The sequence below is a fragment of the Coregonus clupeaformis genome, unplaced genomic scaffold, assembly GCF_020615455.1.
Source record: "Coregonus clupeaformis isolate EN_2021a unplaced genomic scaffold, ASM2061545v1 scaf0013, whole genome shotgun sequence".
Classification (NCBI taxonomy): Eukaryota; Metazoa; Chordata; class Actinopteri; order Salmoniformes; family Salmonidae; genus Coregonus; species Coregonus clupeaformis.
Genome location: NW_025533468.1, coordinates 695,027 through 705,724, shown reverse-complemented (window position 1 = coordinate 705,724; position 10,698 = coordinate 695,027).

Genomic DNA, 10,698 nt, shown 5'->3' with positions numbered 1-10,698 from the left:
GGGGTCACAAAACAAGGGTGAGCCAGAAGCGTGAGCACACAGGTTCCGGGGTGTGAGCTTTGCAGACGATCTGACAAAGGAGAGCTGAGAGACGGGACTTTAAATACTGGGAGAGGTTAGTGGGTAATGCAGCGCAGCTGGCAGAGTAATTAGAGCCGAGCAGAGCAGGGACAGGTGGAGCTCGTTAGGCTGAGTAGAGAGAGAGAGATGAGCAGAGTGGAAGATAGTGGAAACACATTAAGGTGGTAACCCGGTGGAGTGAGAGGGCTCATGACAGAACCCCCCAAGGGACGGCCCCAGAAGTCCCAAGAGCAACACCACGCCGGGCGGGAGGAGGGGAGCCGGAGGAGGGCTAGAACTCCTCCGAACGGTCCGAGCGAACGCCCTCATCCTCGGAGGAAGCCGGAGGGCCGTGGTCGGGAGATGGGACAGGTCCCGAGACAGGATCAGGCACAGGACAGGAAGCCGAGCGGGCAGGACGGTTAGGGATCCCTCTGGGGCGGCCCCTACGGATTGCAGGTTGATCAGGATGCCGTTGGTGGAAGGCGGTGATGAGAGTCCTATCCACAATCCGACTAGCTGGCACCCAGGTCCTTTCCTCAGGTCCATAGCCCTCCCAGTCAATGAGGTACTGGAGACCCCCTACCCCCTCCGTCTGGACCGAAGCAGGCGGCGGACGGTGTAAACCAGACCACCATCGACGAGCCGTGGAGGAGGAGGACAAGGCGCAGCAGGGACCAGCGGACTCTCATGAATGGGCTTAATCTTAGACACATGGAAAGTGGGGTGCACCCTCATGGAATTAGGCAGTTGGAGCCGGACAGCAGTTGGGCTAATCACTCTTATGATAGGGAATGGGCCAATGAACCGAGGTGCCAACTTCTGCGACTCCACCCTGAGTGGCAGGTTCCTTGACGACAACCACACCCTTTGACCAACATGGTAGGTGGGAGCAGGGATTCTCCGACGGTTGGCCCCGGTAGTGTAGCTGGCAACGGATCTGAGAAGTGTGGCTCGGGCCTGTGACCAGGTGCGGCGACATCGACGGGCAAACGCAAGTGCAGATGGGCAAGTAACCTCCCCTTCCTGACTGGCAAATAGAGGAGGCTGGTATCCATAAACACATTGGAAAGGGGACATACCGATGGCAGAGCAGGTCAGAGAATTGTGTGCGTACTCCACCCATGTCAATTGCTGCGACCAGGAGTGGGGGTTGCGTGAAGTCATGCAACGCAGTGCCTTCTCGAGCTCCTGATTTGCCCGCTCTGACTGCCCATTGGATTGGGGATGGAATCCGGAAGTCAGACTGACTGTGGCTCCCAGCAGGTGACAGAACTCCTTCCAAAAAGCGGAGGAGAATTGTGGACCACGGTCAGAAACTACATCCTTTGGCAGTCCGTGGATCCGGAAGACGTGTTCCAGGACCACCTGGGCGGTCTCCTTGGCGGTTGGGAGCTTGGGGAGGGGAATGAAGTGTGCCATCTTGCTGAATCGGTCAACTATGGTGAGAATGACGGTCTTGCCCCTTGAAGGGGGCAGCCCCGTGACAAAGTCAAGGGCGATGTGAGACCAGGGACGTCTGGGCACAGGCAGGGGCTGCAGCAATCCGGCTGGGGGCTGGCAGGACGACTTGTGTTGGTTGCAGATGGGGCAGGCTTGGACGAATTCCCGTACATCCTTTCTCAGAGCGGGCCACCAGAACCTCTGGGCGAGCAGGTTGTAAGTGCGGGTGGAGCCAGGGTGACAAGCTAGGCGGGAGTCATGTCCCCACTGAACGACCTGGGACCTTAGGTTTTCGGGGACAAAAGGCGGTCAGCTGGGCAAGTGCTGGGACCGGGCTGGTTACGGAGAGCTTCCAGCACCTGTTCCTCAACAGCCCAGGTCAGAGCTGCTACGATGCAGGGACTTGGCAGAATCGACACAGGATCCTTGGAGGGGTTGTCATCCTTCTGGAATTGACGGGAGAGGGCGTCTGGCTTGGTGTTGCGTGATCCAGGCCGGTATGACAGAGTGAAATTAAACCTGGTGAAGAACAGGGCCCAGCGGGACTGCCTGGAGTTCAACCGTTTGGCCGTGCGGATGTACTCCAAGTTCTTATGATCGGTCCAAACGAGAAATGGAATGGTGGACCCCTCCAGCCAGTGACGCCACTCCTCCAAGGCAAGCTTCACAGCCAGCAGCTCTCGGTTCCCTATGTCGTAATTGCACTCAGAGGGGGGACAACCGACGTGAGAAAAAGGCACAGGGATGGAGCTTCCTATCCTCCGCAGCCCACTGAGAAATCACAGCACCAACTCCCACATCCGAGGCGTCCACCTCCACAATGAATTGCCGGTCCACGTCAGGCATCTGGAGGATGGGAGCGGAGGTGAACCTTACCTTGAGGGTACTGAAGGCCTTGTCGGCTGCTGGGGTCCAGGTGAAGGGTTGCTTGGTGCTGGTTAGAGCAGTGAGAGGGGCAGCAACGGTACTGTAGTTCCGGATAAACTTTCTATAGAAGTTAGCAAACCCCAGAAACTGTTGCAGCTTCTTTCTGTTCTCCGGAACTGGCCATGACGTGACTGCTGATACTTTGGCAGGATCCATTTGGATACTTCCCTCTGCCACTATGTACCCCAGGAAGGCCACTGTCTTGACGTGAAACTCACACTTCTCTGCCTTGGCGTAGAGGGAATTCTCCAGAAGACGATGAAGGACTTGCTGGACATGGCGGGTGTGTTCAGACAGGTTTCTGGAGTAGATTAAGATGTCATCCAGGTAAACGAAGACAAACTTGTTTAACATGTCCCGCAGTACATCATTCACTAGAGCCTGGAACACAGCAGGAGCATTGGTGAGGCCAAAAGGCATAACCAGATACTCGTAGTGGCCTGTTGGTGTATTGAATGCGGTCTTCCATTCATCTCCCCTCCCGGATCCGCACTAGGTGGTAAGCGTTTCTGAGATCCAACTTGGTAAAAACAGTGGCTCCCTGGAGCAACTCAAAAGCAGAGGTGAGCAGAGGGAGAGGGTAACGGTTTTTCACTGTGATGTCGTTGAGTCCCCTGTAGTCGATGCAGGGGCGAAGAGATCCGTCCCTCTTCCCCACAAAGAAGAAGCCAGCACCAGCCGGAGATGAAGATGAACGGATCAATCCTGTGGACAGAGAGTCATTGATGTAGTCCTCCATGGACCTTCTTTCAGGAGCAGACAACGAATAAAGACGGCCCCTTGGAGGAGCTGTTCCAGGGAGGAGGTCGATGGCACAGTCGTACGGTCGGTGAGGAGGCAGAGATGTGGCTCTTGCTTTGTTAAACACTTCTCTGAGACCATGGTAGCATTCTGGGACATGGGAGAGGTCAGGGGCGGAGTTAGTAGGTACTGGCCGAGGGGGTAGTGCGGCAGCAAGCAGGCAGGTTCGGTGGCAGTCCTCTCCCCACTCCCTGATCACCCCGGTCACCCAGTCGAGCTGAGGGTTGTGCCGGCGGAGCCATGGGTAACCCAGGATGAGGGGTTGGCCTGGAGAGGGGAGCAGGTGAAACTGGATAGTTTCTTGATGGTTTCCGGACAGACCCATCAAGACCGGGGCCGTGACATGAGTGACCGATCCGAGTAAGTGTCCGTCCAGTGCCCGGGCAGGAATAGGAGGTGTCAAACGGAGGTTCTCCAGTCCCAGTTGGCGTGCCAGCTTGATGTCCATTATGTTGGCTTCGGCGCCAGAATCCACCAGAGCAGCCAGGGTGTGAGTAGAGTCAGAGAGGCGGAGGTGAACTTGCAGCAAGGGTTTGCGGTCGGAGGACTGGATGGTCATTGAGCTCAACCGGACTCCCCCTATGCCCGGTGAGCTTCGGCTTTTAAAGGGCAGGTTACCACACGATGTCCATCACCTCCACAATAGAGGCAGAGGTTTGAGGTGAAGCGGCGCTGGCGCTCTGCAGGAGTGAGAGAGGCTCGCCCAATCTCCATAGGCTCCGACTGATCAAGCTGACTTGGGTGAGTGGCAGTAGCTGACAGGAGCCCAGTCGGATCTCTCCGAATGCCGGTAGTTGGTGGACCTTGGCGCCCCCTCTCACGACGACGGGTCTGTATCCTTCTGTCGATCCGGACAGTCAGTGCGATGGCTTCATCAAGAGTGGAAGGCAGTTCATGGGAGACCAACTCGTCCTTGATATAGTCAGCCAAGCTATGGAAGAACGCGTCCCACCAACGATGGTGTGTTCCAAGAACTTCGTCTTGCCAGGGTTCGGAAGTCGATGGAATGGTCTGCGACTGTACGTCTGCCTTGTCGAATACTGAACAGTTCACGAGACGCCTCTGCGGTTGGTGAATCCAGGTCAAACACCTTCAGCATCTCCTCAGCAAACAGGTCGAAGGTTGCACATGCGGGGGTTTGACGTTCGAACTCTGCTGTTCCCCAGAGTCGAGCTCGGCCCGTCAGGTGAGTGATGGCATACCCGACCCTAGCCCCCTCCGTGGCGAAGGTCCTTGGCTGCAAGGAGAACTGAAGTCGGCAGCTAGTCAGGAATGGCCGGACCTGGGTAGAATCGCCGTTGAACCGCTCGGGGTTTCCAATCTTGGGTTCCGGGGCAGCGGCTGAAATGACCGGGGCAGGTGACTCGGAGGCAGGGCTGGTGGGCAGACTGGCTGGGGTAAGGTTGGTGAGGAGTTGAATGATCCTGGCGAGTTGTTGTTGCTGCTGCTGGGACTGCTGCTGGTGCTGCTGGAACTGCTGATGCTGTTGGTGGCCGACCTGAAGCAGAGAGGTGATGTCGCCGCTCATGCGGCCTAGCTCTCTCTCAGTGTGTTCCAGGCGTAGCATGGCGGTGGGTTGCTCAGGTTCTTCGGTTTCCATGTCGGGGGAAGTGTGCGCTGAGTCCATGATGGTCAGATCGTACTGTCACGGTTCAGACAGACGACAAGAGGACCACAATTGCGTCACACCAGAAAGTTTATTAAAACTTAAGGGAGAAGGGAAGTAGGGAGTGAGTGAAGGCTCCAGGGGTTATCCCGTCCAATGTGCTGGGTCTGTGCCCCCCCAGTGGCAGCGGTGCGTCCGATGACGCCGGTGGTTGGTGGTCCAGAAGTCCTGGGGGAGGAAACACAGACACAACGGGGCGGATGAAACAAGGCAGAAGTACAGTTCAAGGGAAATCCAAATACGTTGTAGCAAGGCAGAAGGCTGGTCAGAGTTACCGGGGTCGAAGAGTAGTCAGGAGTCGTAATGGCAGAAAGCAGGTCTGGTTTTCCTGGGGCAGAAGAGTATCCAAGAATCAGGCAGGTCCGGGGTCACAAAACAAGGGTGAGCCAGAAGCGTGAGCACACAGGTTCCGGGTGTGAGCTTTGCAGACGATCTGACAAAGGAGAGCTGAGAGACGGGACTTTAAATACTGGGAGAGGTTAGTGGGTAATGCAGCGCAGCTGGCAGAGTAATTAGAGCCGAGCAGAGCAGGGACAGGTGGAGCTCGTTAGGCTGAGTAGAGAGAGAGAGATGAGCAGAGTGGAAGATAGTGGAAACACATTAAGGTGGTAACCCGGTGGAGTGAGAGGGCTCATGACACTCTCGGACCCCATTTTCAAATTAGGTGACCGCAACCCCTAGTTTGGGAAATGCTTTAAACAGAATGGTAAGGGCTCTAAACAAAGACCTGGGGACATGTTTTCCCACGCTGCACATCCAGATCCAGTGTCGATGAAACCAGTAGCCTGCTGACTCTTATAATAAGCTAGGAGATTGGTATATATACCAGCACATATATATGGTATATTTACATTTACATTTTAGTCATTTAGCAGATGCTCTAAATCATTTTTTCTTGATGTAGCTAGCACTAAATCATTACTTTTTCCATTACTGCCTTATCAGTGCATGACTTGAGTAGGAGCTCATCGGGGCCGTGTACCAGCACCTCAAATGTTCTAGGCCTATTGCTTGAGCTCCTGTTCCTTTTATAGAATATTCCTCAAAAGTATTGTGGAGTTCCTGCACCTAAATATAAACAGTACCGGCACCCAAAATTAGTACCGGAACCTATTTCAGTCCAAGTCAAGCACTGTGCCTTATTTAATAATATTTTGCATTTTCCAACTTACTGTATCTGTGTGGGCTTCCTATGAAAGATATTAAGCTAGCATAGCTAGATATAGGTAGGAGGAAACATTATCAAGCTAGCTAACGTTAGCTAGTTGAGCTAGTTGCATTGACTGTATTGAAATGAGCTAGCTAGGTAGCTAGCGAGCTATATCCAAATTACTTTAATAAGAGCATTATTTCCCTCCTATTCAATAGCTAACAGTTTGAGTGATTTGGAAGGGTTGGAGAAGGAATTGCAGAGACTGATGGGCTACTTGAGAGACTGTGGGCTGAATATGTTATGTAACTATTTTATCTCATTAAAGACAATCTGGTGTCTGGGAAATCTGTTTAATGGCCATTGCTATTCTTGATATACCCATTGATTCCTGAAGAATATAATTTATAAATAAATGCCTCATGAGCTTAGCACAACAGTCTTACCCTGTCATAACCCAAATATATGGTTTCCATTGTTTACAAACAATAATGCAAATGAACAATGTACAGCTTCCAAATGTGGATGTCAGACTGTCAATCCTTGCATTTTGCGTTAGAGCACTGTCATTACATTTCATCACCAGCCCCATCCCTTAGACTTGTTTTACAACTATTACTATGTAGTTTCTATAGTAGCAATGGAATTCGCTCCAGTACATGGCCTATCCCATTACTGAATTAGCAGCCAACCTTTCCAAACAGATATCACTACAGTGATGATATTATAGTGGCGATAATACTTTTTTAAATGTTTGCCTCATATGACTTACTTGACTTTTGATTAAGTGTTTAGAGAAAGAAGGACCAAAGGAGAAAAATCCCTCAATCTCCTGTCACAACTGTCCATTGGAAAAAGAGGGACAGCAAAGGCGAACTAGTCTGTATTTTTGTTGTTCATTGTATAAATAGTGATTGTTGAAAGACATATTGTGATTGTAAATGTATTTCAGCACTCACACCTGCCAGAGCCAGAAGCCATGACGGTGAAGATGACACCAAGATTTCAGCATGCATGTATTTGTATCTCTTTTGTATCTCTTTTGACACCCTTATCACACCCCATGACAGACTTTGGTTGCGTTCCAGGCTGACAACATTTCAGGGACTTTGCATTACATCAACCCATTTAAGCTTAATATCCTTGTCATCTATCGCCCTCCAGGTTCCCTTGGAGAGTTCATCAATGAGCTTGACGCCTTGATAAGTTCCTTCCCTGAGGATGGCTCACCCCTCACAGTTTTGGGGGATTTCAACCTCCCTATGTCCACATTTGACTCATTTCTCTCTGCCTCCTTCTTTCCACTCCTCTCCTCTTTTGACCTCACCCTCTCACCGTCCCCCCCTACTCACAAGGCAGGCAATACGCTTGACCTCATCTTCACTAGATGCTGCTCCTCTACTAATCTCACTGCAACTCCCCTCCATGTCTCCGACCACTACTTTGTTTCCTTTTCTCTCTCACTCTCCTCCCACACTACTCACTCTGCCCCTACACAGATGGTAATGCGCCGCCGCAACCTTCGCTCTCTCTCTCCCACTACTCTCTCCTCTTCCATCCTATCATCTCTTCCCTCTGCTCAATCCTTCTCCCTCCAATCTCCTGATTCTGCCTCCTCAACCCTCCTCTCCTCCCTTTCTGCATCCTTTGACTCTCTGTGTCCCCTATCCTCCCGGCCGGCTCGGTCCTCCCCTCCAGCTCCGTGGCTTGATGACTCATTGCGAGCTCACAGAACAGAGCTCCGGGCAGCGGAGCGGAAATGGAAGAAAACTAAACTCCCTGCCGACCTGGCATCTTTTCACTCCCTCCTCTCTACATTTTCTTCATCTGTTTCTGCTGCTAAGGCCACCTTCTACCACTCTAAATTCCAAGCATCTGCCTCTAACCCTAGGAAGCTCTTTGCCACATTTTCCTCCCTCCTGAATCCTCTCCCCCCCTCCTCTCTCTCTGTGGATGACTTCGTCAACCACTTTGAAAAGAAGGTTGACGACATCCGATCCTCGTTTGTTAAGTCTAATGACACTGCTGGTCCTGCTCACACTGCCCTACCCTATGCTTTGACTTCTTTCTCCCCTCTCTCTCCAGATAAAATCCTGCGACTTGTGACTGCAGGCCGCCCAACAACCTGCCCGCTTGACCCCATCCCCTCCTCCCTTCTCCAGACCATCTCCGGTGACCTTCTCCCCTACCTCACCTCGCTGATCAACTCATCCTTGACCGCTGGCCATGTCCCTTCCGTCTTCAAGAGAGCGAGAGTTACTCCCCTTCTCAAAAAACCAACACTCGACCCCACTGATGTCAACAACTACAGACCAGTATCCCTTCTTTCTTTTCTTTCCAAAACTATTGAGCGTGCCGTCTTTAGCCAACTCTCTTGCTATCTCTCTCAGAATGACCTTCTTGATCCAAACCAATCAGGTTTCAGGACTGGTCATTCAACTGAGACTGCTCTTCTCTGTGTCACGGAGACTCTCCGCACTGCTAAAGCTAACTCTCTCTCCTCTGCTCTTGTCCTTCTAGACCTGTCTGCTGCCTTTGATACTGTGAACCTTCAGACCCTCCTCTCCACCCTCTCCGAGATGGGCATCTCCGGCGCGGCTCACTCCTGGATTGCGTCCTACCTGACCGGTCGCTCCTACCAAGTGGCGTGGCGGGAAGCTGTCTCCGCACCACGTGCTCTCACCACTGGTGTCCCCCAGGGATCGGTTCTGGGCCCTCTCCTTTTCTCCCTATACACCAAGTCACTTGGCTCTGTCATATCCTCACATGGCCTTTCCTATCATTGCTACGCTGACGATACACAACTAATCTTCTCCTTTCCCCCTTCTGATAACCAGGTGGCGAATCGCATCTCTGCATGTCTGGCAGACATATCAGTATGGATGACGGATCACCACCTCAAGCTGAACCCTGGCAAGACGGAGCTGCTCTTCCTCCCGGGGAAGGACTGCCCGTTCCATGATCTCGCCATCACGGTTGACAACTCCGCTGTGTCCTCCTCCCAGAGTGCGAAGAGCCTAGGCGTGACCCTGGACAACACCCTGTCGTTCTCCGCCAACATCAAGGCAGTGACCCGCTCCTGCAGGTTCATGCTCTACAACATTCGGAGAGTGCGACCCTGCCTTACACAGGAAGCGGCGCAGGTCCTGGTCCAGGCACTTGTCATCTCCCGTCTGGACTACTGCAACTCGCTGTTGGCTGGGCTCCCTGCCTGTGCCATTAAACCCCTACAACTCATCCAGAATGCCGCAGCCCGTCTGGTGTTCAACCTTCCCAAGTTCTCTCACGTCACCCCCCTCCTCCGCACACTCCACTGGCTTCCAGTTGAAGCTCGCATCCGCTACAAGACCATGGTGCTTGCCTATGGAGCAGTGAGGGGAACGGCACCTCTGTACCTTCAGGCTCTGATCAGTCCCTACACCCAAACGAGGACATTGCGTTCATCCACCTCTGGCCTGCTGGCTCCCTTCCTCTGCAGAAGCATAGCTCCCGCTCAGCCCAGTCAAAACTGTTCGCTGCTCTGGCACCCCAATGGTGGAACAAGCTCCCCTCACGACGCCAGGACAGCGGAGTCACTCACCACCTTCCGGAGACATTTGAAACCCCACCTCTTTAAGGAATACCTGGGATAGGATAAAGTATTCCTTCTAACCCCCCAAATTGTAAAGTGGTTATCCCACTGGCTATAGGGTGAACGCACCAATTTGTGAGTCGCTCTGGCTAAGAGCGTCTGCTAAATGACGTTAATGTGCCCTTGAGCAAGGCACTTAACCCTAATTGCTCCTGTAAGTCGCTCTGGTTAAGAGCGTCTGCTAAATGACTAAAATGTAAAATGTAAATGTAAATCAACCAATGGACTTGTGTGCCACATCATCGACTGCAGTCAGGCATCAGACTACTAAATCATATGATGTGGTTAGCTGATATGTTAAATACCTATCCAGATGTTGTTGGATCCATAAGGTCATTTTAGAGGGAGTCCAGTAAGTTCTATTAATTATATTATACTGAACCATTTGTGTTTTAGACTCTCTGCACGTTTTAAAACAGTTTTTCCGCTCCTTCTTCCATTCAATTTCTTGCATATTCATCTTCAAATCTTTACCCCATTTCTCTCTTAAGGGAAGGTGTAGTCTCCTTGTCTTTTTGTTTAAGAATGTATACACCCTAGATGGTTTTTTGAATGGACATCCTTTATGAAACTTTCCAATTTGTTAAAATCATGTTTAAATGTAATAGTTCTATCTACTGACTTAACTGCCTGTACAATCTGAATTATTCTAAAATGGTTGGTAAAGCTGGTCTTATTCTTTAGTTCATTCAGTTCCATAATTGTACAATCTTTATACAAATCAAACATGGTCCAAACTCCCATCTGTAGCAAATCTCTCCACAATACCGGTCTGTGATTTATGTGGATTGCTCCAGATGGTTGCTTGAAAGGAGGTACATAAGGAGACTGCACGTTTTATTTCCAACAATTTTAAGAACATTCCAAGAAGCAGATATTGTGGGATGGTCTTTCAGATATTCAGGTAGTATTCCGTATGCTATCAATCTAAGTAGCATGGGGGTGGGACATTTCTTCTTCAATTGCTAAGCAAGAACCGAAGCAAGAGGTGGGTTCTAGAGCCGCCCCTTTTGTGACGAA